Source organism: Excalfactoria chinensis, chromosome 1 (genome assembly GCF_039878825.1).
Source record: "Excalfactoria chinensis isolate bCotChi1 chromosome 1, bCotChi1.hap2, whole genome shotgun sequence".
In the NCBI taxonomy this organism is placed as follows: domain Eukaryota; kingdom Metazoa; phylum Chordata; class Aves; order Galliformes; family Phasianidae; genus Excalfactoria; species Excalfactoria chinensis.
In genome coordinates, this window is record NC_092825.1 from 36,656,959 (window position 1) to 36,681,744 (window position 24,786).

General features: G+C 39.8%; 1 protein-coding gene across 10 annotated transcripts in view; it reads left to right on the plus strand.

Annotated features, from left to right (window-relative positions):
* Positions 1-24,786, plus strand: part of NAV3 (neuron navigator 3) — a 516,270-nt gene that overhangs the window by 292,527 nt on the left and 198,957 nt on the right. The gene's annotated exons all lie outside the window — the stretch shown is intronic.

A 24,786-nucleotide genomic window follows, 5' to 3' on the forward strand; every position in this document is an offset into this window, starting at 1 on the left:
TATAGGATAAGGTACCCTTAAATATTGTTCCTTGTGAAAGCTGTCTTTGCACAACAAAAATGAAGGGGTAGACTTGCTTTATGTGAAATAGAAGGACCACCAGCGAACGACTTCAGAAGTTTATAGAAAACACTACTTCTGCAGGATTAGATGATGTGATAGTTTTCATAATAGCATGAACCTTGTAAGAAAGAATAGAAAAGGACAGCTTTCTTTTTGAGAACGGAAATTTCCACAACCAATCCCTCAGTTTTCTCTTTTGTTTTCCAACAGGGCAAAGTGGATTTGATATTAGAAATATGTTCTTTCTGGATCCAATTTCAATTTAGGCCACACTCTTTAAATAAGAGTCTATAATCCAACTGACTGTTCTTGCAAAGTTTCCCTTAATGTATCTGTAAACCGAAATACGTGTGCAAGCACAGACTGCATGAATTTAACTAAATTGGCTTGAAACACACATATTTTAGCTAAGTGAGTGCAGGATTTTGTACAGACAATGTCTATATCACCTGCCTTTGAGTCCTGTTTTAGTTAGGAAATATCTGAATGGAATGTCTGTGAGGGAGGAGAAAATTCAGTTATAATCAGTTATTAGAAGGTTTTTAATGCAAACCACATTATGGAGGGAGTAAGAGGGAACAACTACTGTTCTTCAGCTGGTTACTATGAAGGCTGCTGAAAATCTGAGACTTCTGAAAAAAAAAAGAAAAGAAAGAAGTTCCACCTTTTCTGGGAAATATTTTACCGTTTTAATAGGGAAAAAATTAAGAATATCCATAAGGAGAAAATAATCTTTGAGTATTTAACACTTTAATTTTAAGAAAAAGAATCAAAATGTGCTCTTGATTATACATTACTTTCAGTAAGTTGAAAATGGGTAGTACAGCCAAAGGATAGAAATTGGCTCATGGACATAAGGAAAAGAATGGACTTGAAAAATTACAAACTCAATATAATCATCATCATCATTATTGTAATAACACATGTGGTTGAATTTTAGAACAGATTTGCAAATGTGGTGACAAATGGTGAATAAATCAGAACAAGTGACAGAAAATGCAACTGAAGATTATTGCTGTTCAGGAACAGGAACAGTGCAAGGTCATATGCAAGTTTATGTATATTTATATATATATTTACCTTGTTCGTTTTACAATAAAGTTTTATTTAATGTTTCAAATATTAAAACTACTTGAAAGTGGGAATATGTGCATAAAGAATGCCACTGTACAGTTGCAGTTATGAACTCCTTTAAATATCTCTTCAATATCATATATTTTTAATTAATTCCTATTGTACCAGTTGAATTTCTGATTGGGAAGACATTGCTATAGTGTGTCTGGTTGTCCTTATTATTCCCTAAATGACTGTCTGTGTTGATCGTTTCCAAGCTGTAGTGAACTGGTCTAAAAGCTGTTTGCAGAACAGTTCTACTTCCTTCCACCACCTGCAAATGCAGAACACAAGAGAGAACTAAAGTGAAATAAATAGCAGCTGTTCTTTTCCCTGCTTGATAAGTTGGTCTTACACCAGAAATCTCCATGAGAGTTCAAAGTACTGGAGACAGGAAGATAGGAAAGCGTCATGAGCTGTGTTAACGTGAAATAGTTCATAGAAAGGGTCATGTGAACAGAAGGGCTGTTGATGACTAAAATTTTGCAATCTGGTTTTGTGGCCCTCAGGGAAAGTTATGGTAGTTCATCTTCCTAGAAAAAAGCTGGGTACTTTATAGTGATGTTTGGTAACTGAATAGACTGTGTGACTGCTTTTAACTTCAAGATAACACAAAAGATCAGTTGGATTAGAAAGAATAATATTCTACAATTCCTATGAAAAGCAATGCTGTCTTGCTTTAAAAACACAGATGCTCTGTTTAAATGAGCTTCCCATAGAAAGGCAAAGCTGGACTGTTTCATGATCTTAAGGTGAAGATTTATAATCTTTTGGCTTTCCCACTGTAATGCAAAAGTTAATCCTGCTGTTCAATAAATTCTGGATTCCTTCTTAATGTAAATGTACATGGAAATTGTCTGCATATGCAGTTTTTAAATTACAAATTAATCAAGCAGTATTATAAATATCTCATTCTGAAAATACTAGAAAATGAATTTAATATTTGGAAGACGTGATTTGAAAGACTGAAGAGAATTACACATCTTCCTTCGTTCTGTGTTTTACGTACTCAGATTCTGCACCTTATAAAACAAGGTTCTGAGTTACAAATATTCTATTGTCCTCCAGTGAGAGAATTGTAATTGATCCTGAGGGTTATAACCTGAATATTGGACTGATTTCTTAGATTGTAGTGGAGAGAGAGCTTCTCCAAAGGTTTTTTTTTACTTGTTTGTTCATCTCAGTGTCCAGTAAATCTCAAGATCAATCTGATCTCATCTGCATTCACTGAAATCTTGAAAGAACCTACTCTAGAAGTTAGGCTTATAGCTCTGGCAACACCAAGCATTGCATTGAGACTGCTATAATCCTGTTCATGAGAATAACTGTTATTTCTTGAGACTCAGGTCATGCTTCTTCCTTCATATTTTAAATCAAAGTTGATAGTGACTGGTGGAAAGGAGAAGAAAAAAGGTTTCAGCAGATGATTCAGACCTCAGAGAGTGCTTGCTATACTTGAAAAGAAGATCAGAGGATTGGAATGGAAAAAAAATACAGATCCTTTTTTTTCGCTCTTTTGAGTCAAAGCTGCATTGGCTGTTTCATGTGCTATTCACCGAGACCAAGGCTTGAGTTCTTACATGAATATATGGTAGCAGGTTAAAATGTACATTGCTTTGTACTTTGAGTGATATTTTTTGTCATTCAGTACAACAGCAAATTACAAATAAGATTCTTCAAAATATTTTTTCCAATAAAATTAAAAGCAATAGTTATGGGGAATGTTGCTATTCATAAGCAAATTTGCAAAACCCCTTTCTTTAAGGGAATAGAAATGTTGAGCCAAAGTCAAAATATTTGGTGTTATCCTAATATAAATAAAAGTACTATCATTATTTTTTCCTCAAGTAATCATTCAATTTATTGTGATAATTTCATTTACTAATATATAAGAAATTTAGAAACCTATTTTACACTTGTTGACTTTTTCAGTTTGAGCTGAACTTCATCCCCATGCAGAGTCACTAAGGATAAAACCTAGTAAGGCAGGGTAAGGACAGTCCATAAATCTTTGTTTGGGCAACTGCACAGTGAAATTCACCCTGGGCGAAATTTATAGGTCTTATTCACACTGCAAATTGCTTGATTATTTGTTGAATCCTGTTAGATGGCTCAAATGAGCCAACCTTTATAAGTGCTAACTGCTGAGAAAATTAAATCTGCAGATCTAATAGGAGTTAAGACTGCTCTGTAACAATTGGGAAGTAATGCTGAAGTTCTTTATAATTTTCCAAATGGGTTTGCATTTCCCTTAAAAAGAAGGCAGGCAAATATGTTATTTGCACTGTCAGTCATGTATGGATACACTATTTCAAGTAAAATTAAAATAATCAAAAGTAAAACTATAGTAATCTTGCTGATAATATTTGCATCGGTCTATAGAGCCAGCAGCTCATCAAAATGTAAAAGAAATGTTCAGAGAAGATAATGGATCAGAAAATCTTAGTTGATTCTAATCATCCTCTGTTTAATGCTGAAAATGCTGGGGAGATAGCAGTACCCTTCTCTTATCTTGGGAACTCAAAAGGAAGTTCAACTCCCATCAAGAATTTCTGGAGTTTTTGAAGGAGTCGTAGAGCATGGGGGTAAAGTAGGTCTAGTTGGCACAGTCTGCCTCCGTTTCCAAAAGGTTTCCAAGAAGCTCCCTAAATAAAAGCTTTTGAAGAAACTAAGCAGCTATCACGTGAAAGCTAGGAACTCATATTTTATAACATGCAGTTGGTTAAAACAGGGGTTAGGAATATATGATTAGTTCCTGTAGTGAACTGTTGTTAGCAATGACTGGTGCTAGAACCATGTGCATAAATGGCTCAAAGAAAAGTTATCTGGCCAAGTTAATTACGCTATAAAGTTATTATAACAAGACTAACTGAAGATATTGCAGAATTTTATGAGACTGAGTTACTGAGGAAAGAAATAACAGATAACATTCCTCACAGACTAATTTTATAAGAGGCACAAGTAACCCATCACCTAGAGTTCACACAGTAACCGATAACATCTATGATTACTGCTCAGGAGGTAGGTTCTGCCTTAGGTTATGACAGATAGCAACCTGAAAATGTTAACTTAGTGCTCAACGTAGTTGGAAAGGCCAGCTAAATGTTAGAGATTATTGGTAAAGCAATAGGGAAGAAAGTAGAAAATGTAATTCCACCATCTGTGCCATTGTGCCAATTCATTGTCTTGTGGAGGAAAAGGATCTGAGGGTGTTGGTCAATGCTTAGCTGAACATATGCTTGTAGTATGCTCAGGTGGTCAAGAAGGCAAATGTCACAGTGTTGGCAGCAGCAACAGGTAAGTGATCGTTGCCCTGTACTCAGCTCCAGTGAGGCCACATCTTGAGTTCTGTGTTCAGTTTTGGTCCCTTCAGTACAAGAAAGAAAGACATCAAGGCCCTGAATCATGTCTAGAGGGCAGTGAAACTGACTGAGGGTCTAGATAACACCGTGACAGAGTCTGGAGCACAAGTCTTATGGGGAGTGGACAAGGGGACTGGGATTATTTTGTATGGAGAAGAGGAGGCTCAGAGGAGACCTTGTCACTCCCTACAACTGCCTGAAAGGAGGTTGTGGGCAAGATGGGGTCAGCCTCTGCTCCTGGGTAACAGTGGTAGGGTGAGAGGTAATGGCTTCAAATTGTGCTAGAGGAAGTTCAGGTTGGATATTAAGAAAAATTTCTTCTCAGAAAAAGTGGTCAGGTGTTCAAAATTTTGTCAGAAAAGGAATTTTTGCTCAGAAAATGGTACAACGTGCTAGATCAAGTAAAGAACATAAGTGTCTACAGCAGGATGACTGAAGACTTTCAGCCCAGTATCTCCTGACATATTACATTATGGTATCTTACATTTACCAGATGTCTCATAGAGTAACTTTGGAGTCTTTAGAGAAGCCTAACTTTTGACAGTGGAACATGCCCAGACTGTTGGAGTCCTCTGTTTGAGGCTGGCCAGCGTTTTAAATTGGAGCAGATATGTGTGTGCACTCTCTGTTGTGCCAAGAAGTCCTTACACCACTTACCTAGCAGAAGCTTTTCTAAGTGTGGTTGTGACCATATTTGGTGGTGTTAGTGGGGCTTGTTTTAAATTAAAATAACATACACGAAAATGGAATGCATCCTTTTTCTGAGAGTCTGATGATTGTAACACACCTCAGGTGTGTCTGGGAGAAGAGTGTGAGAAGTGAGAAGGCGATACCTGGTGAGTCAAACTCACCTTTCCTACTTCATGCAGGACAGCTGGAAGCACCCAGCTGAGGACAAATGTAAGATGTTGTTAATTAAGTAGTACACAAACCCAGTGAGGGTCTCAGAGAATAGATCTCTGAGCCGTTTACTGGAGCCTCAGCTTTCAGGCATGCCCTTCTCTGAAGTATTTCTGTAGGTAAATCTTCAGCATTTGTATGTCTGATACCTGGATCACTTGGCTTTTTGATTATCCCTATTTCTTTCCAAGTTCAACACAGGTAACATAAATACCTGAGAAAGACTCATGAATTCTGTCGCAAAGGTTTTGAAGTCAAGCTGTTTACTACGTGATATTTATATCCATGTATTTATATTCATTTACTGAAATTTTGCTGTTTCTATGCTTTGTTAAGTCTTTATGTTGCAACCTAAATACCTTTAGCGTTTCTTGATTAATGTTCTGGGAGGTTGTACTGATATATTCACACCTGTAAATAGCATGATAGGTACTGTTCAGCCCAGCTCACAATGGGAAATTTAGCAGCTAGGCTAGTAATGTTTCTTAATAATTACTAATATTCCCTGTTCAGATTTTGTTTGTAGAGATCAGAATTCCTTGATATGCTCCATAGATGGCAAACAATTTCAATTCTGTTTGTTTAACTGGATGATATGGAAAAAGAGATGCAGCTGATTTATCCTTTGTAGCTATGATGGTGGTTCCTGGAAACTGCATTGGTTCCAGCTAAAGGCCACCCAACTGCCTTAATGAGTCAAAATCCTGTGATCTGAGCAGCCCAGGCTGTTCTAATAGGACATTTTACTTCCTAATGAGTTTTCACTATCACGTTCTCATTTTTCCTCACTCCAGTTTATCAGGGTTGAATTTAATTGCTGTGATCACTTCAGGGAAAAAAAAAGGATAATTTGATGCATGGAGTTCTAGATTATGTCAGCTAATGCATATTAATGAATTCATGCTTTTGTAATCAAGCTAATGGTGACCTCAGACCCTGCTAAATAAGGAAAAAGCCAAATAAAACAGAGCTCTGACAATTTTGCAGACAAAGTATGGACTTTCATGTAATGTAAGAATTCTATTTGGGGCCTGTTTATTTTGGTGTATTATCCCAAAGAATGAGAAAGAATGCAGTATTTATATAAATAAGAATGTGCTGCTTATATTTTAACTTCTTCCTGTAAAGGAAAAAAAAAATCTTACACGATTTAAAGACAATGATAAACTTTCAAAAAAGATAATCTGGGTAGTTCTGAGAGCCTCGAACAAAACCAGATCAAATTTAGATTAGAACTTATCACATGATTTAACCCCTACTTAACTATTTAACATATAGTTGCGCTATGTTGTGTTTTTTAAGTGAAATTCAGCTTAAATACTATAATTAGACCATTGCTGAAAGAGGATTTCAGCAGAACTATTGGATGGAATCTACTTACTCCCGAGGAGTGTTTCTGTACCCACCGCAGCTTCTAAAGCATCCCTTCAGGAACACCTCTACCACTGATCTGTGTGATCATATTATTTCTGAAGATAGCATTCACTTCTGCTGTGCATACATTCATTAAGTTCTGTAGGCAGATCAGAACATTTTAACAGTACAAAAGGGTGTATAGTTGGATTTCTACAGCCCCTCTTTTCTCGGTCAAAATATTCTCAAGAAAATATGTCTTAAGCTTCAGATTAGTATCCAAATACAGGTTAAAAGGATACACCATTTATTAGTGACATTTGCATTCTGCTTGACATGGCTCTGTTTAGTGCTTTCTTATTTGTCTGGTGCTTTAATTATCTTCCTAACTATGTTTAAAGACACTTTTGGAGAATGTGAAAGAAGAGTCCTGACAAAAAACATCTCAAGAAAAAAAAAAACAACGCAACAAAACACACAAAGTTTAAATAAGGAAATTGCAAAAAAAAAATTGAAATGGAATTAATGGAAAAGCAAACTAGAGATATCTGCTAGAGGCTTTTACATTTAGGGGGCTGATTCAGTTCAAGTCCTGAGCAGTAGTAACTAGCTACATGATGGCCTATGTGGAGTAAGTGTGTGGTCTTGCATGTGATCACGTGTTTTTATTTCGGAAGCTCATACATCAACTGGAATCAATTAATATCCTGCTGGAGATCACAGCAAGGAAGGCCAGTGACTGAGATAAGCTTGGAGACTAAACTGTCCTCTGACCCAGGGGATGGCTTTCTCAGTAGCAGCTAACATTGCCACTGTCAAGAAATTTGCTGCTTTCAGTATTACATGCTTGTTTTGGGTAAAGAGAAAAATCTCACTTCCGCAGATGTCAGAGGCCTGTGATGACTGTTAGAGTCATTTCAAAGCAGAATATGTAAACTGGTAAATTTCTGCATCCTTACCTTGTTTTCATGTAGTAGCACTGAGATTAATGCTACACATCTTTATAGCAATATTGCTGGATCCTGCCATCCCAATTACTTGTGTTTACTTGTAGTAATGGGGATAGAAGTCTTATGATTACTTTTAAAACCCTCTTATCTGTACAGACAGGTGGAAAATGCAGAATCCTAATAGAAACTCTGCTCTATTAGAGAAAGTGAAAGCTGAACTTATATGACTGGAATACTTGCCTCATTTAGGGAAAAGCTTCCAGGCTTGTGAAAGATTTCATTGTGAAGAAATGAAGGTGTTTGACTGAACCATTTGTGTACAGTTCCATACAGAGATTTCCGCATACTGGACCCACATATATATGTAGGATACGGTACAGATAGTGGTTAGTTGTTCTTGCCAGCCTGTTAAATTCCAGCTTGCTCACTGAAACCAGAGATAATTCGTAACATTTGCAGGGCAGTGAGGAAATCTTCACCTGTCTCAATTTCACATTTATGCAGAGAGGTGCAGTCTGTCAGTGGAAAGCAGATGTGTGAAAGAAGAAGGGTTGCTTTTCTGTGTCACAGTGAGAATTATGGTTTCCTTCCCACTCAGGACATTGACTGTCTTAGTTGTCTCTCTCAGAGCTGCAATGTTTTAGAGACGTGGGGTGACAACAAGTACACCTGCACTGGCAGTCGAGTAAGGGATTTACTTCTGAACTCTGTGAGACAGCAGATGTGCGTATGTGAAGAGTAAATATGGAAGATTTTTAAGAAGTAAATGTGAAATATTTCTGCAATCATAAGATTCATCATAAAGTCATGTCTGTTAGAGACACATTAGGTCCTCAAGCTCCACTTACTGGCTGTGTGTTTCTCCTTTATCTGCAGATGAATATGCTTTCAGCTTTCTTTCACACACCTAGAGGCTAAATATGTATGTAAACATTGAACTGCAGTAGATTTATATTGCTTGTATTTGTTTATGAATGAAGCACTTCTGTGGTCACACCATCTCTGGGGTCCTTGTGTAAAACCCTGATGATTTTCACCACACCAGCAGATAACCTGGCAGTCCTTTTGAATTCTTTAACACAATACCTTAAAAAAATAGTGAAACTGTTTTACATGCAGCCTTTATAATATCCTGTAAGCAGTAAAAGTTCTTGGGCAGAAATACCTGTGTTAAGACCTGGACTTTGATGTGCAGATCCTTTTTAAATTCTGTTGGAATTACTTTTATATTTCATAGAATTATAGAATAGCCTGGGTTGAAAAGGACCACAATGATCATGTTATTTCAACCCCCCTGCAGGGTTGCCAGCCACCAGACCAGGCTGCCCAGAGCCACTTCCAGCCTGGCCTTGAGTGCCTCCAGGAATGGGGCGTCCACAGCCCCCTTGGGCAACCTGTTTCAGTGCGTCACCATTCTTAATTACTCTTATCTACTGTTAAACTCTGAGTGAAGAAATGAGACAGCTACTAAAGGACCATCTTATCTTTAAACCTAAATCTTAACCTCTCTGTCCTAGCAGGATTTTCTTCATCCATTTGAGTTTTCAAACGTAGAATCATAATCACAGGAATCCTCAGGTGGCTCTTTGATGCAAATCACAACAATAAAACAGTTGTAAGAATTAAGAGGCATAAAATCATTACTTTTTCATGTTTAAGGTTTTAGCCAGATTTTAAACCAGATTAGGATATCCAACACAGTTGGGTACTTTCTCCTGTTCTTGCAGGGCGCAAACTGTCAGGAAGCCCCACAGAAGCCTAAGGCTCGTTTTGATGACCTGAGTGTGTGTGTAAAGATGAAGGACAGATTAATAGATCAGTGATCCTTCAGCCTCATTAAGTAAACTTCTAGTCTGAATATGGAAATACATATCAATGCAAGAATAACAGTTTGGTTCACACACCAATGGAATGCTCTACCAAAATCTAACAGCAATGGATGTATAGATACAAGAAAGATGTTTTCATGGAGGCCCATATGTGAAACTGTCTAATGGAAAAAAACTAATATTAGTTTTATAGCTCTGCAGAATACACTGTAAATGCTGAAGACTGCCACTGCAACTTCTCATATTAATTTTTATAACCTTGTTGTAAAGTACATGCTGGGAGGTTTTACTGAAGTTAGATATGACACTGTGTGAGTCTGGGTAAGTGCCATACACCTGGTTTTTGCATTATTATGGGCTTCTGAGCATTGAGTTGGAATCCAGCTGAATGCCGTGTTTTAGGGTACATCACTGTTCACATGGTAAATGATAATTAAGTAATTTTTAGGATTTCTTTCTGAATATCAGACATGGAGCAATAGAAGTCAGTAATATAAAGCAGTTATTTCTCAGTCAAAGTCCATTAGGGTCCTTGAAAAAGATCTCATTAAGCATGCTTTTAAAAGATGACCTTTATCTGAACACTGAACAAAATTCTACTGTTTTGTTTAGGAGACATTTAGATTGTTTCAGCGAATTATTATTGAAAGTGGCCTTCATTCTGTTTCACTGCAGGTTTTTGTGTAGTTTAAAAAAGGAGAGGATACAGAGGCTTTTTGATACCCTGGGTCACTGCAGCAAGATGGTGCAAAGACCGGGGTCTTTAAGTTTTGTAGATAAGATATGACATTTTCTAGATCTAAGCAAGAAAATGGGTTTGATTGCACAGTCGTCTGTTGGGTTACATCTCGTGCTTGCTAGTGTGTGAGCCAGAGAGAACAATTGGCTGGAAAATATGTAAACAAAGGAGTTAGAAACGGCCCTGAGGCTTCCCCATTTAATTGGTATGTGCATTCTGGATCTACAGATGTTGTTCCCTCCTGTTTGCGTGCATTCATTGTGCTGTGCTTTCTAACATTTTAGTCAGTTGTGCTCATTGTGTGTTACAGTGCAAAGATCAGAACAGGAAAGGCAACTCTTTTGTCACTCCCATTTACCTGCCTGATCTACAGAAGGCACATCAATTGCTACTATAATCTGTTTTTTGTTAGATTTTTCTCTCATTAAAGGGAAAATAATCCAGGAAAGGTAAATACATTCATTCAGTTCAACTGGAAAGAATGTGGGGGCTGAAAGCTTGGGGACAATTGTAAGTTCTGTATACAAAGTTCCTGTGTTTTGTATGTGGCAATGAAGCAGTACGAGCATATATAAAGGCTAAACAATTTAAATCTTATTTACAGTGTTCTCATAATGTTTGCTGTGTTCTCATTTTACTCCCAATTCACTGATGCTTTTTTTTTTTTTTTTTTTTTTAAAGTCATTTGAGGACATAGGGTTCTGCTCAACAGCGTTTTATATTCTTTTATCTTTGCCTTCAGAGGTAGCCTTTACCTAGGAGGGACAACACATTATTCCAGGGAAGCATTTGATGATAGAGCCAAGCAGATCCAGTGCTTCTGCACAGAGAGATCATTCTTCCTGCTCACTCTCACCTGCTCCTTTTATTCCCGTTCCAGGCCACATACAGTCTTCTCCTGCTTGAGGCCAGTTCCAGTGCTTGCAAAGCACTTTGCTGAATGGGTTCCACTTGTTCACATTTTGAATAATAATTTTCCTCCATTTGCCAAGCTTTTTTCCACTTATCTTTGCCCAGCAAGGTGGACAACAGCTATCCGAGTTTGGGAAAGGCTAGTGGTGATGAACATGATTGTAGAAGCAGATGATGGGAGAAGAATAGAACTAGACATCGTTTTGGGCTGTATCACTTAACTTCAGACTTGATTTGGTTTCTTCATGAATCCACATGGCTTAAAAGCTACACTTTAATGTCTTATGCTTAAAGTTTATTATTTGCTATATAATCTAAAGAGCTATGGAGCATCCATAGTAGCAGTCCCTATACATGAGCATACAATATTATTTATGAATGTATTCATAATTGACATTATATATTGATTTAATAATTCATATTTTTGTTTTTCATTTTTATATGCATAAACGTGGCAATTTAATATTAATTCACCATGGTATTCTTGAATCTAATTATGGTTCTAAAAGAAAGGAAAGAAAGAGAAACTGAAAAATACCTATTCTGATACCTTAAATTAAGCTTTCAGATTGATTGACAAATACTAAGAGTGGTATGTTGGTAGTATATTTAACAAGTTGGTGAAACAGATAGCTTGGTAAGAATATATGGTGTGCTTTAATGAGATGTTTTAAACTTCTTTAAACATAGTCAAGTGCTGCAATAGGATTGTCATGTAAAAATGTATTCTCTAGGACAGGGACTGTGGTGTTCAGGTGCCAAGAAAACTTGGGAGGAAGTGCAGCGGCTAAGGGCCACCAGAGAACGTGGGAGTAAGAAGCAGGGTGAGGAGTATGGAAAAAACACCAGGAAGGTGGTGGACCCCCTGCCCTACCACAGGAGGACAATCCCTACCACTGAGGAGGGCTGGCAGAGAATTCCAACTCGCCGTCGTGGGTATCCCCCCTGCCTGCCTGCCCCGTGTCCACCACTCTCCCTGAGCAATAGGTTTCAGGCACTGGAAATCAATCAGGAGGTGAGTGGAGAGAGGGTGGAGGAACTACCTAAAAGGGAACCCCCTAAGCTGAGTAGGTCCTCGGATGGTGATGATGGTAGTACTCCTCAGTTGGTGGTGCCCCCCAAGTCCATCCATTCCTCACCCACCATTAGAACATCACCATCAAAGAAAAAACGACGGGTCATCGTTATTGGTGACTCTGCGCTGAAGGGAGCAGAAGGGCCAATATGTCGGCCAGACCCTCTACATAGAGAGGTCTGCTGCCTCCCGGGTGCCCGGGTTAAGGATGTAAGGATGAAGCTTCCTTCTCTAGTCCACCCCTCTGACTACTATCCCCTATTAATGTTCCAAGTTGGTAGTGATGAGGTAGGCAGAACTTCCATGAGGACTCTGAAAAAGGATTTCAGAGCTTTGGGGCGACAGGTAAAGGGTTCGGGAGCACAAGTTGTGTTCAACTCTATCCCACCTGCTTCAGGGAAGAATGAGGGATTCAATATAATGGGCCAACAGATCAATACCTGGCTCCGAGCTTGGTGTGCCCGGCAGGGGTTTGGGTTTTTTGACCTTGGGTTCCACCGGTCAAAAGGGATCTTAAGGAGAGAATTGGGTAGGTTCATCCAGAGGGCTTTAAACTAGTTATGAAGGGGGGTGGGGCAGTAGCTGGGGTCACCAAAATGGAAACTGCATGCAATGTCCCTGTGCTTGCAGGAGAGGGGTATGCTTCTAAACCCCTAAGGTCTTGGCCCTTGGTGAAGGAGGAGGATGACTTGCCTCCTTGTAGGAAAAACACGAGGGCTGGTGTTAAGCTGGTGGCTGTGGAAACGCCTAATAGTAGTCACAAGGCTATTAGGGCTGCTGCTGATCGCAAGGAGGCCAAGCTCAGGTGCCTTTATGCTAATGCACGCAGCATGGGTAATAAACAAGAGGAGCTGGAGGCCATTGTTTGTTCAGAAAATTTTGATATAGTTGCCGTCACTGAAACATGGTGGAATGACTCCCACACATGGAGTGCAGTGATTGAGGGCTACCAACTTTTTAAAAAAAATAGGCTAGGTAGGAAAGGTGGTGTAGCTCTCTATGTTAAAAAAGATTGTGAATGCGTGGAAATCAATAATGATGATGACAGGGTTGAAAGCTTATGGATCAGAATAAAAACCAAGGCCAACAATACCGATGTTATTGTGGGAGTTTGCTACAGGCCACCTACCCAGGATGATGAGGTGGATGAGATGCTTTATAGGCAATTGGGGGAGGTCTCAAGGTCACTCCCCCTCATTCTGGTGGGGGATTTCAACTTCCCAGACATCTGCTGGGATTACAATACAGCAGACAGGGAACAGTCTCGGAGGTTCCTAGAGTGTGTGGGAGATAACTTCCTGACACAGTTGGTGAAGGAGCCGACGAGGGGAAACAAAACTCTGGACCTGCTGTTTGTTAACAGAGACGGTCTGGTGAGGGATGTAAAGGTTGGAGGCCGTCTGGGACAAAGTGATCATGAAATGCTAGATTTCTCGATCCTTGTCGAACCGCGGAGGGGAGTCAGCAGAACTGCCACCTTGGACTTCCGGAGGGCGGACTTCAACCTCCTCAGGACTATGGTTGAGAGGGCCCCCTGGGGAGTATCTTTGGAGAGTGTGGGAGCCCAGGAAGGTTGGGAATACTTTAAGGAAATTGTCCTAAAGGCGCAGGAGCTGACTGTCCCAAAATCGCGAAAGATGAGCCGACGGGTGAGGAGGCCGGGCTGGCTGACCAGAGACCTTTGGCTTGATCTAAAGAACAAAAAGAGAGTTTACGGTCTCTGGAAGAATGGGGGAGCTACTTATGAGGATTACAGGTTTGTAGTGAGGCTGTGCAGGGAGAAAATTAGGAAGGCCAAGGCGCAGCTAGAACTGAGCTTGGCTTCTAAGATTAAGGAGAATAGTAAATGTTTTTATAAACACATCAATACCAAGAGGAAGGCTAAGGAAAATCCCCATCCCTTGTTGGATTCTGAGGGCAACTTGGTCACTGAGGATCGGGACAAGGCTGAGGTACTTAATACCTTCTTTGCCTCGGTCTTCAATAGTTATGCTTGTAACTCCCTGGGAACGCAGCCCCCTACACTGGTAGACGGGAAGGGGGAACCAAAAGAGCCTTGCGTGATCCGTGATGAGATGGTCCTGGATCTACTTAGAAAGCTGAATGTTTATAAGTCCATGGGGCCGGATGGGTTGCACCCTAGAGTTTTGAGGGAGTTGGCGGATGTGGTAGCCAAACCACTGTCCATAATTTTTCAGCAGTCTTGGCTGACTGGGGATGTCCCGGTGGATTGGAGACTGGCAAATGTGACGCCTATCTTCAAAAAGGGCCGGAAAGATGATCCTGGCAGCTACAGGCCCATCAGTCTCACCTCGGTGCCTGGGAAGGTTATGGAAAGGATAATCTCAGGTATCATCATGGACGAACTAAAGGTCAGCCATGGGATCGGGCCTAGTCAGCATGGGTTTATGAATGGTAGATCCTGCCTGACTAACCTGATTTCATTCTATGACAAGGTGACCCGCTTAGTAGATGAGGGAAAGGCTGTTGACGTGGTCTACCTGGACTTCAGTAAGGCCTTTGACACTGTCCCCCATAACATTCTGGTAGAGAAGCTGGCTGCCCGTGGTTTGGATGAGTGCACGCTCCGCTGGGTGAAGAACTGGTTGGATGGCCGGGCCCAGAGAGTTGTGGTCAATGGAGTGGAATCCAGTTGGTGGCCGGTCACAAGTGGCGTCCCCCAGGGCTCGGTGCTTGGGCCGCTTCTGTTTAACATCTTCATTGATGATTTGGATGAGGGGATTGAGTGCACCCTCAGTAAGTTCGCAGACGACACTAAGCTGGGAGGGAGTGTTGATCTGCCTGAGGGGAGAAGGGCACTACAGAGAGACCTGGATAGACTTGATCGATGGGCCAAGGTTAATGGAATGAGTTTCAACAGGGCCAAGTGTCGGGTCCTGCATTTTGGTCATAACAACCCCAGGCAATCCTACAGGCTTGGGGAGGTGTGGCTGGAAAGCTCCCAGACGGAAAGGGACCTTGGTGTGCTGATGGACAGTCGGCTGAATATGAGCCAGCAGTGTGCCCAGGTGGCCAAGAAGGCCAATGGCATCCTGGCTTGTATCAGGAATAGTGTGGTGAGCAGGACTAAGGAAGTCATCCTGCCCCTGTACTCAGCATTGGTGAGGCCTCACCTCGAGTACTGTGTCCAGTTTTGGGCACCTCAGCACAAGAAGGACATGGAGGTACTGGAGCAGGTCCAGAGAAGGGCAACGAGGCTTGTCAAGGGCTTGGAGAATCAGCCCTATGAGGAGAGACTAAGGAAGCTGGGGCTGTTTAGTCTGAGGAAGAGGAGGCTGAGGGGAGACCTTATTGCTGTCTTCCAGTACCTGAAAGGTTCTTACAGTGAGAGTGGGGCAGGTCTATTCTCACTACTGACTTGTGACAGGACGAGGGGAAATGGCCTCAAGTTGCGCCAGGGCAAGTTTAGGTTGGATATTAGAAAGAACTTCTTTACAGAAAGGGTGGTTAGGTACTGGAATGGGCTCCCCAAGGAGGTGGTTGAATCGCCATCCCTGGATGTGTTTAAGAGCCGCTTGGATGTGGTACTCAGGGATATGATTTAGCAGAGGTTTGTTGTTGTGGTATTGTTTTGTGGTTGTTTTTTTTTAAGAGATAGGCTACTGGTTAGGCTGCGGTTGGACTTGATGATCTTCAAGGTCTTTTCCAACCTGAGTAATTCTATGATTCTATGATTCTATGATTTCTTGTACATTAGATTATTTTTCTTCCTACAGGGATTTCAATTCTGTCCTAGCTGTTTCTTCTCATTGAAATTCTTTCCACAGAAAGAAAGGTCAATAATATATTGAAAATGAAGCCTTCAATGCTGGCTTTTGTCAATGTGCTTGTAAAAAGACAGGATCCAGGAGCTACCCTGTATGATCTTGTACAGATATTTTGTATTGACTAGTAAGCTGTAGTACTCTTTCCCAGTGGAATTTTGATGTCTGTTTAAATATGCATGCATATTAGATATTTCCAGCATCTAGGTGAGGAGTGACTAAGGTTAAAATACCTGTGAACAAGGCATTTTCTGCTAGGGTGGATTTATCTACCCACTTGGAGGTGATACAGTGGGGACTTGTGGATACCACTGAAATCTTAATGTCAGCAGGAAGCCCAGAAGGGATCTTAAACTGTATCTAAATCTTCCAGTTTCACTGTGACCATATATGCTTCTAAATATGCTCCCTTCTCAAGCACTATCCCCTATTGTTCAGCTTCAGCTGCTCTTTCTGTGTAATGGATTATTCTTTTTGAAACAACAGTGTGACTTACAGTTAATATAAGTGTGTCTTATTGCTGGTGCTCAAGTTCACATGATGTGACCAGTGAACCTAGAGTCACCTACGTACTCCAAACACACGGCACCTGTAAATACTGGTCTCTTTGTTGGGCTTGAACATAGTCCTGTAAGTAGGCAAATGGTTCCATTTGAATTTCTTGTTATTTTAAAAATCCATGTTTGTCTCACCATTCGAAAGAGTTTAAGACATCTTAGTTTTCAGATTCTTATGTTTTATACAGATTATGTTCCTTGTATGATAGGCCCCAGCTTCATATTCTATTTGTGCAACTTTTCTTAGAAGAGCTTATTATGTGCATTTTCATCCTATGACTTGTGAATAACTATAGTGAATTCAGTGCCTGCTTTCTTCTGTATCATTAACTCAGCTTTTCTATTTGTTTCAAATCTTTGTAATTAATTTGTTTGGCCTGCTATGTTATGTATAACAAAAAAAAGTGCTGATGGTTTCTTACTTTCACATTTCTATCAACATTGTATATGAAAACTGGAGCAAATCATAATTCTTATCTCAGAGCTTACTTGGATGTAATAATAATTTAATGGCTAAGGAATCCAACGTTGGAAATTAGTAATACACAGTTATTTCTGTATTTTAAAAACCTGCCAGAGCATTTGTTCAAAGAGAATAATCAAACACAGATTTCTTTTACTCATTGTGTAGAGAAAAAGGCAGTGTGCTTTGAGCTCTTCAGATGCTGTACAAAAAGCTGACTATGGGTCTTTCTAATTCAAAACAGTACCCCTTCTATTATCACTTCCTCTGACTTTCCATCAAGTGCAGCTCTCCATTATTATGTCTCTCTCTCTCGGTCGTACATACCATCTGCAGCTGTTGTCATCAAAATACCAATTTAAATCTGCACAGGTAAGTCAAAACTGCATTTCAAGTCTTTTAGGCTACTTCTTCCTTTTTTTTTAAGATTTATTTTCTTCAGGTTGAGACAACGTTCTACCGAACATCTCAGTGTCAGTTGATATTGCTTTTCACATTGTTCTTGAATCAATTAGCAATGTGCTAGGTGGCTGCATGGGAAGTATAACTGTTTGAGTCCCAGAGCACTAATAGTTTGTCTTGCATGCAATTCCAGTGATGCTAATGAGCAGCAGAAAATGCAGAGGTTAAGAAAGGGTGATGTTGAAGCTATAACCAAGAATGAGTTGGGGGAAGCTGACACATTTCTCTCTTAATTCAACTTTTAATTTAAAATACTGAATGTGTAGCACAACACTGCATGTTCAGGAGATAGCAAATAAAAAGTACAGGAATGCATAAGCGCATTGGGATTTGTGCCATTTTCATAACAATATCGCTTACAGTTTCCAATAACAGATCAGGTTAAAACTAATCTTTCGCTGATGGATTTTTTTACATCAGAGCCCTATGCTAACGCTGTCCAAAACTATTCAATTATGCATATTGCATGGATATCCAAAACCAAAAATAAACATGAACGAACAAATAGCCCACATGACTATTTGGTCATTTCTGTTAAGGATTAGCATTTGCTGTATGATGTTTTGCCTTTCTTTATTAGACATTGTCTAGAAAAATTACTCCGAATATTTTCTAACTGCTTAGTGAAAAAGTGTAAAAAAAGAAAAAGGATCTTTATTATCTCAACATAAGGCCATTTCCTTCTATTAGCATGTGTCTTTACTCGTGCTTAGTGTGCAAGGATGAAAGTGATATTCAGTAGTCTTTTTTTAATTACCACCTTTCTCAGCTGTGAGCATCTGCTACGCACAATGTCAATGACACATTTGCAAGATCATTCCCTGACGTTGGTCTCCTGCCAGTTGATCTTGCCTCAAGCACACAGATGCCTTTCTCTTGAATATTCTTAATCACTTATTTTATTTTTACCCAGCTAGCTCCATCTAAGTTAGCTTTGCTGAAGGTGGAAGAGAAGGCATTAAAAAAAAATCTGTAGACTGTGGTGTGTTGTAGAAAGAACTGTCAGCCCGTAGAGAGTCAGGAACATCATAACTCTTGAAGACTAACCTCTGAAGTTTTCAGTTACTGACAGATTATACAGCTATTATGTCATTATTATGCAACTATTGACAATTCTATAGGAGCTTTGCTGCTAAAATAATAAGAGGACACAGTTTGCTTCCAGACACATCACTGAAAACAGGAAGCAAAGATGTCAATAAGAGAACCTTGCCTAAAAAACTGTGTATCTATAGAGTGCACTCTTTTACTTTGGAAAGTCATAAATGAGGACTTGACATTGTATATGATCTCCATAAACAGTTACCAGCATAAGGACAATGAAAACAAATGTAATTCAGGAAATACATTTTTTTTTTCTTTTTTCTTTTTTCTTTTTTTTTCTTTCTTTCTCTTGAACAAATAAAGCATTTAATTGACTTCCATCTGGTTTTGTGGTTCCCCCTCCCCCTCTACTTTCGTATAAAAGAAGACAGCCTTCATGGAATTTCCGTTTTTATTGCTGTATTTTTAAAAATGAAAAGCAGTTATTATGAAGGAAAAGCGTAACAGGAAAACAGATCCCAATACTCCGAGCCCCAGTGCTGCTGCCACTATTTGAATACAAACAAAAACCAAACCTTCCTGTGCCTACACTCCAAGCCTGCTTTGCTTTAGTATTGTTTAAGCTGCAAGGATACCACAAGTAGTGTAAAACAAATGATGCCATTGAAGTGACAGCATATTTTTTTTCTGAGAGATTGCTCACTCGCTGTTCAAATCTCCCAATTCCTTCTAAGACAGTTCATGACACAGAGTCACTAACAGTGCTCTAGGATCCTCACAGGCTTTGTGCCTGCTGGCAAATGATTTAAGTGTCTTCTTCAGCAATAAGCAAATACCATTAACGTATATCTTGGGCTTTTGTTGTTATTTTCCCACTTCAGTGCTTTCAAAGCATTCAGTGTTTATGCTCAACCAATTTTGCTTCCATTGCCCGTCCTTGTTCATTTTCCTTCAGGGTGACATTCATTTGCCTTCAGGCCAGTTCATTCATCTGGAGTTCCCACACATCCCATTGCAGCAATGTATGTGCCTGTGCCGTGTTTTGTTTTGTTTTTAATTATACCACACGGTTTTTGATGCTGCAAGTAATTGTGTCACAGAAAATCACAATCCAGTTGATGACTAGAGACCAATTCTGGGAGGGATGGTTTCGTTATGGCTACATGTAGAAAAAATACCTTTCAGAATGGAGCCCTTCTGAGGAGTTTACTTTACTTAAGCAATCATTTCATTTATAGGCCTATTTTATAGTTCTTTGGGAAACTTAAGGAAGGCATATTTTTAGAATACGGGTTGTGGTCTGCTGGGACTGGGAGAAAATTATAACTTGTTTTATGGATGGAAGAAAAACCCTCAACCCACTCTAGATGCTATATGTTTAAAATATAATGAATAAACACTCTTGCTGAACTATTAATTACATTTTGGGACTGTATCACTCCATTTCTTTGTTCCACAATGTACATACATTTCAGAGTCCTCATAGCAAGGGCCTAGGGGGGAGGGGGGAGTGAGGATGCAGGGCTATTTCCCCTTGTGTGGTGGTCAGGCTGGGGCCTTCCCAAGCCTGCCTGGCAGCAGCAGGGTACTTCTGTCACATCTGGCTTCCGAGTCAAAGGCTTATTTATTATTGCTGCTCCTCCCAGCCAGCTAATTAGCAAGCTGAATAGTTAGCATTCTGTGGGTTTTTGTTTAGTTTCTATTTATTTTTTAGCCAGAGCTTGTGCAACTGTGGATAGATGGAGCACACACTGAGATTAATAGAATCAAGGAGGTTGGTTTAGATCAAGAAAATTAGTGATGCGACTTGTGTTAAGTTCTTTTACTGTCCTGGAGATTAGATGTTTTTGTCATGGAAGCTACCTGGGTGTTTGCAGTGTCTCAGGATAGGAAGAGGGGTCATAGGTATTCAGATGCCAGTCTCCAAGAAGTACTGAAGGATGTAAGCACAGTGAATCACCTCTTTCCATCACAAGGCCTTGTTTTCAGTTGTTTGTAGGTTTGTTGCCTTTGAGCATATGGGTTAATAATTTTTTGGCTTTACCCAGAAGTTTTAGAAGAAAAATCATAAAATTATGTTTCATTTATTTCTGAGAGGGAGTTTGAAATGGAGAGCAACTACTGTACTGAATAAAATGGGAAAAGTCTCATAACTATTCCACTAATTGCTGTGGCAATTCTGTTTTGGAGAGGAATCCTTGAATTTGGCAAAGGAGAGCTGGAGGGTCAGGAAAGTGCTTTTCACTCCTTCCCTGTGAAAAATCTTCTGAAATTTGAACAGGATGTGAGCGTTGGAAACGCTCAGTTCACATAAACTTGCCCTGAAAATGCTCCAGCCCTTGGACTTGCTTTTCCCAGCAATCAGAAACTTCTGTGATACCAGCCACAGGCGCTGAGAAAATAATCTCTGCCTTGAGCAACAAGATCTCTTCAGGCTCTGAAATCATGAAATGGCCTGGGGTTGGAGCTGAGAGCAGTGCCGAGGAGGAAAACTAGCAGGTAACTGAGGCTGGGAGAAAGCTGGGGCTAACGAGTCAGGTAAGTGAGAGAAGTAATAGAGGAGGGGTGGAAACTTGGGTGAGAAGACAGAGGGAGTGTCACAGGTGAGAACTGGATTACTGTGTTGAGCTTAGCCTTTTACGAGAGGACCTTGCCTGGTGCAGGAGAAGGGAGCTACATTGATAAACATCATGTGAGCTGTGATGTTTGGGGATTTAAGACGTTGGTAGGAAAACTTTTTATTGCTTTGTACACTGATGTGTAGGAATGGAAAGGTGAGATTGAGGTGAGAAAGACTGGGTGGTGTTACTCGTGGCTTCCAGTGGTGCTTGACACCTGAGCTCCAAATCCTGATGGCCCCACAGGTCTTAGAAGTCTTCCAGTTGGTTGGACTGGTATGACTGCTATGGGAAGCGCCCTGGTGGAATGGCTGCCAGCTCCTCTGGGTACCTCTCCTCAGCACGGCACAGGGCTCTTCTGCTCAGGTTGTGTGGTCCTTCCACAATCAAGCAGAAAGGTCCAGTGTGTTTCTCTAATCAGATTGAATTCCTTACTACAGTATGTAGGGATTTTCTTCATCTTGTTGCTTTTAAAATTCACGAGTAAAAGATCTGGAAAAGGTAGGATGTTTTAAACAAACTTCATTGTACAAATGATTTTTCATTGTCTTCAGAGTCTTGACAGTGTTTCCTTACTATATATGAATGTGGTTCACCCAGCTGTTTCTGTATTAACGCAGCTAATAATGCAGTGCTTCATTAAGTTTGGTCACACATCCGTAGAGCTCAAGACACCATGAAACTTTTCCCCTTTGTGTAGTAACTGCCTTCATTTGTGAATGGTCTGCATATCCGGCTGTAGAGACTAACCTTTAATGCCAGATATTGATAGCAGAGCACATTCAAGCTTTCTTTACTACTTTGCTGCGTTTTTATTTTTCCCTCAGAAAAGCTATGTATTGATATTACACGGCAGTGTACTTTGACTGTAGCATTTAATTTTGTGCCTGAGTCATAAATAATTTGCCATTCAGTTAACCTCATTCACTGTGTGAGCATCACAAACATTTTCTTTTTTAAACTGTGCATTTGCAAGAGGATCTCGAGGCCCCTATTGGGATTCATTTGGAGCTGTATATAGAGACCAGTGATTCAGACTGTAGAAACAGAGTAGCCCAAAGAGCTCTCTCTGCATAAAACACTGCTGGGATTAAATCTTTTAAGCAAAAGAGAGGAGATACAGAAAAATAAAAGCTCCTTTATGGCTATTTACGTCACTGTTTTTGCCTTCTCCTTGGTTTGCTCCTTGAATTTCCTTTTGTACTGTCTAGTGCCTAACACTTATTGAAGAGTGAGTGAGATTCTTTTTTTCCCATTGATTTACATTTTTTCCTATTCCTCTTTTCTTGCTTGGAGACCTCAGTTCATTTCTGGACTCACTGGAGATCCTCTACCTGCTAGAGGAAAAGAGGATCCAACTTCTTTCTATCTCATAGATTTCTAGCTATTGGCATGAAGTCAGAACATAGACACAGCGTGTCTCCGCTTAATTCAGAAGTATGGAAGGGCTACAAAGATGAACAGCTGCATTGGAAGGAAGGCAAGAACACGCTTTAAAAGAGAAACTGATGGAAGAATGTATTGCTTTCTGAAACAGTTCATTTCAGGCAGTCATTCTCCAAGCAATCTGAGCCCTCTCCTGCACACAAAAGATTCATTCTAATAATTCATTTGAGAGAGTGTATGGTTTATTTGTTTGTTTTCGCATTGTCAATAAACAGCATCAATGGTAGTTCCTCCAGCTAGTTCCACCAGCTGGCATATTAGATCTATGACAGTCAGCTGCTGCTCTGGAAGAGGAGAATTTCCTCAGAGTGCAGCACCTTATTCACTACTTAAGGAGAAGTGCCAGTATTTCCCTTATGCCTTTTCAACATTGCCTTTGTGGCATTGGCTCAGAGTGTTCAGCAGAATTCCAGCCTGCTGATTTTTGGTGACAGTTTATAAAAATAAGATATATATTTTGAGTAGATGACATGTTGATGTTAATCAATTCCTTGCCTGGCTTCAGTTGCCAGTTTTTTAAAATAATAATTAAAACATGATCAGTGCCAGGCCACTCCTGATGCGTCAGTCTGAAAGAATGGAATTTCAAAAGATGATGAACGTGGTCAGTAAAATTCTGGACTGTCTTCCTCAAGAGTGTAAAATATCTTTTAAATATAGTTGAAAAATAACCCAAAAGGAGTGAGACAAAACGTGAATGATCTTTGGCAGATCATCTGACAAGATTAATGTGCTAAAAGATACATGGTAATTACTCCTGTGAGGAATAGAAAAAATATATATATAAGTAGAAGACTCTTAGCTAGAAATATATTACACATTTGAGTTCCAAAACAAAATAGGTATGGACTAGTTTCCTTCCGGTCTCAACAGGGAGAAGGAGGAGGACTTTTTGGACTTACAAAGGAAATGAGATGTGAAACATTTGGAGTTTTCTAGTATTTATCATAGTAGCCCTGTAAGCTGCCTGTTAAACATTCCAAATAAGCTAAAGTGTCTTCATTATGTTTGTATCATTTGAGTGTTAAAGCATTATGTTTACAATGCCTAAAGCAAACCTGGTGTTCCTGGGACTGCAGATGTGCAGTGAGTGCTGTCTACCAAAGAGACCTGCATTACTTCACTGTGGATGCCCAAAGAGGGCTAAAAAATCTGTCCCAGTGACCTGTCTCAGTATGTATACATTGTGCTGCACTTTGCTGTATGAATTAAAAAGTAAACTCCACATAAGTATCAACACACCACAGAAGGAGATGAAGGTTTATTCCTGTAGAAACAGTATACATACACAAGCATGTGAATTTCCAGGTTTTACCTAAGTGTGCCTGCACTTACACTGTAGGCATGTCTGATATTCTCCTAAATACCATTATTTTCTATCCATCTGCATTGTCCTGTCTCATAACTAGGTCTTACATTGTTTTGATCTAGAAATACCTTTTGCTCCTTTTGCTTGGAGGATCTGAGAACATGCTAAGGCTCCTTAATGCAGTTGTAATTTAATTAGTAATGCATATGGCACTTAGTTTAGCTGTTGCAAAAAATTTTTGGGATCCTTAGGTTAGAGGATGCTGTAGTTTAATCTAAATCATTACAGCTGCTGTCATTTCTGAAGTGCATTTTGGGTCTGTTTGCTGTTGAAATCATCTGTTTGTTTCTCATCGCTAGTGGTGCTGTACTGGTTTAGGAGCCATTTGGGGTACATAACTGGTGCTAGCAGGAAAGGAATTGGTGGTGTAATTACAGAGATTAGGTCAGACCTTAGGAGACAGGTGTGCTTTTTTGTAGAAACTCCAGGCACCAGAAAACCATTAAGTTTTCTTAACTCTTATCCTTCTCTTGAACTAAGAAGCTTTTGACTTTCACTTGTTCTTGAAGGAATCGGAATACTGAGATTTTATCTTCATCATCTCTTTAGAAATCTTACTTAGTACTGCAGCGTGATGGGAAAGGAATATGAAGATCATGTGTACTCTGATGGAGTAGAAGTAATATTGCTAGCAGAAATTGTTCTTTATGACATTGTCTTTATTTTTACTGTGATTCTAGTATAGGTTCCTGAGATTTTACTTTGGAAACAGGATGTTGTTGTTCCCTCAATGTTACAAGCTTTCT